This window comes from Protopterus annectens, chromosome 16.part0 (genome assembly GCF_019279795.1).
Source record: "Protopterus annectens isolate FY-2018-M chromosome 16.part0, PAN1.0, whole genome shotgun sequence".
Classification (NCBI taxonomy): domain Eukaryota; kingdom Metazoa; phylum Chordata; order Ceratodontiformes; family Protopteridae; genus Protopterus; species Protopterus annectens.
In genome coordinates, this window is record NC_056750.1 from 801,586,546 (window position 1) to 801,589,584 (window position 3,039).

General features: G+C 40.1%; 1 non-coding gene across 1 annotated transcript; it reads left to right on the forward strand.

Moving 5' to 3' along the window:
- Positions 1-460: 460 nt before the first annotated feature.
- LOC122791112 lies at positions 461-634 on the forward strand. Its single transcript, XR_006363087.1, has one exon.
- The last annotated feature ends 2,405 nt before the right edge of the window (positions 635-3,039 follow it).

Here is a 3,039-nt window from a genome sequence, read left to right on the forward strand (position 1 = left end):
TAGCACCCCAAAAATTCCTCCAAGGCCGTCATCTGTGGTAGCCTCATGATCTACAGTTAGCATATTCTGTTTGTCATAACAGACAGAATGTAGTATTTGACTGCAGACAGTGTTGGTGAAGAGGAAGGGGTAATAGATAGCTGCGCTTGGAATTCTTTCTTGCAACGAGCATTAGATATAGAGTTTGTGGTTGCTCTTTTTTTTTTGGGGGGGGGTCTTCCTGGAGGGCACATGTCCATTATCCAAGGTTCATAAGAGTGATATTAGAGTGGTTCTTTCCTTGGATTATCTTGGTTACAAAGATCCTTTCTGTCAAGCCTGGGCATTGACCATATCAGGTTTGTGTTGGTACCTACCTGTATTTCTCTCTTTTCATGTACTAGTAGAAGGACGTGGTTTAAAGATTACCAATAACAGGCAGTTGAACTAAATAACTAGCAAATGTGAAAGCAGGTTTAAGGTGGTCTGAGAGACAGCAGCTGGTGTTTTAGACCCAAATGGGTTTAGTCTGGTACCAGACTGTTCATCTCTGACCAAGAATAACACCTGAGTGAATCTTTGATTTACTCATGCAGTTACAGGTGTGAACATACTAGCAGTTACCTGATGTTCATGTATGATGCTGCACACACATCATGTAGTATTATTGACTTTACTTTTGTTACAATGTTAATACTTGTTTCAGATTCTCAGAAACTGAGTGAACAATCAATTTTATTGACTTATAACTTTTGCTGGGGGTGACCTTTGAATTTCCTTTTGTGTGCTGTATTGTAAAGCAGTTTGTCTTTAATTAAAACATTTTGAGGTGGGCTGTCAATACTGTGTAAGGTGAAGCATCAAACCAAATGTATGAACTGTTCAAATACACTTCTGGGTAACAACCCAAACAAGTTACACAGTTGTTGTCAACCCTATAATTAAACTAAGAATACTATAGGTTCATAGGTGTGTACTAGGCTAATGGCCCTGGGGCCTTTACAAGCGTAGCTCACAGGATTACTCTGGCATCATGCCACCAGACGTTAGTTCCCAGTGCCTCTGTCGAGTAAAGCCACTGGAGTGACCCCTGGGGTGAATTTTCTATTTCCCATCCACTCATCAAGATTTCTCTTGAAGATGGCCAGTGAGGTGCTCTGCTTGACATGTATGGTAAGGCTATTCCATATCATGGGAAGTCTCTGGGTTATGAACTTGTCTTTGCAGCATGTTTTGTTGATTGTGGTAATAAGGTTGAGGTCTCTGGAGCATGTGTTGTGGAGGGACTGGGATTTCTTTATATGTAGCATTTCTAACAAAGCTGGGTCAGACATGGCTTGTTCACCACAGAATATTATTCAAAGTGTTTAGTTTATTATACTAAATTTCCCACGGTGACTGGCTATAGGATATTGGATACTAAATTTGTATAATTGGTTATGATATGGTATCTCAAGAAAGGCATGAGAATGTTGTGGTCATCTATTTCAAGTTGAGAAATCATTTAAGATTTACATGGTTTACATTTAAGGGATACCTGATGTCAAGGTTCCCAGTGATGTACCAGTAAAAGTGAGTGACAGTGAAAATTCTATCTGGTAAAGAACAAAGTGGTAGTTTTTTTTAGCACTCCTGTTTGAATAATTTTACTAATTTTATCATATTTACTGTATATCCATAAAACAGGAAGATATTACAGATGCATTTTAATATATTAAACTTAAATCTTCAGTATTGTTTTTCATTATATTTAGCGATTCATTTTAACTAAAACAGAGTAGAGTTTGACTCTGACTGAGTTAGGATGGTTCACGAGCAGTATGACTTTTTTACAGCCATGTAGGATACCTGGAGACAGGATTTGAATATGGTTGGACTTGTTTTTTCTGAGACTACTGCAGGTGGTGTCAGTTGTCACACATGTTCAGAACCTGTCTGATACCACGAGATCTGTGTTAAATGCATATGCATAGAGGCTTGATAATAGAAGGACCATGTCTGTGGCTGGGTAGCTACATGCTGTCCTGCATGGCTGTTGCACATACAACTGTCCTGTTACCCTTCTAGTTTCATTGCAAGTCACAGCATGTCTTGGGACCATCTTTGAAGATAATGCTTTCTAAACATGGGTGGGTATCCCTCTCAGTTGGTGATGATTACCTTGTGATCCTTTTAACCTCCTTTGTACACTTGTATGGTTTCCAGGGGTTTAAGTAATAAACCTTGATAACTTTGTTCCCAGTTGTATTTGGGTACATAAGCTTTTAAGTGTACTTGTCTACACGTTTGCCTCCTTTCTGATGTTAAACTTTCTGTATATGTATATATTACATGTTGTAAGGGCTATCAGTTATATTTAGGTTCATATGTAGGTACTAGGCTCTTTGCCCAAAGGCATTTATAAGCTTAGCCAGAATGTGTTGGCTTTCGATGCCCCCTTAGATTATTTCCCTGTGCCTCTGTCCAGCAGCGCCACTGAAGTGATCCCCGAGGTAAACTTTCTGTTTCCCATCCACTCGTCAAGGTTTCTCTTGAAGAGTGTTAGTGAGGAGCTCTGCCTAATGTAGATTGGAATCTTGTTCCAAAGCATGGGAAGTCTCTGGGACAGGAATCCATCTCTCCAGCACATCCTATTTATTGTTGTGGTGAGGTTTAGATCCCTAGAGTGTGGCTCAAGGGGATATGGTTTTCTTTAGGTGGAGCATGTCCATCAATTCTGGGTTGGACATGGCCTTGTATGTCAGGCAGAAATCATCTCTGAGTAGACGGTATGCAACTAAGTACAGCTGGAGTTTCTTCAGTCGAGCTGCATAAGGCATCTGTTTAAGGCCAGTGATCCTCTTGGTGACGTACTTCTGTGGTCTTTCCAGCTGTTGCAGATGTCTTCTAAGGTATATCCCAAATGGGGTGCTGTACTCTATGATGGGTCTTTTGAGTGATGAGTAGAGGGGCACAATGACCTCTTTTGATCTGGATGCGAACCCTTTTGTGATTAGGTGAGCCACATAGAAGCTATTTCTAACCACTTTGGTAATGTGATTATCAAAGGAGAGATTACTA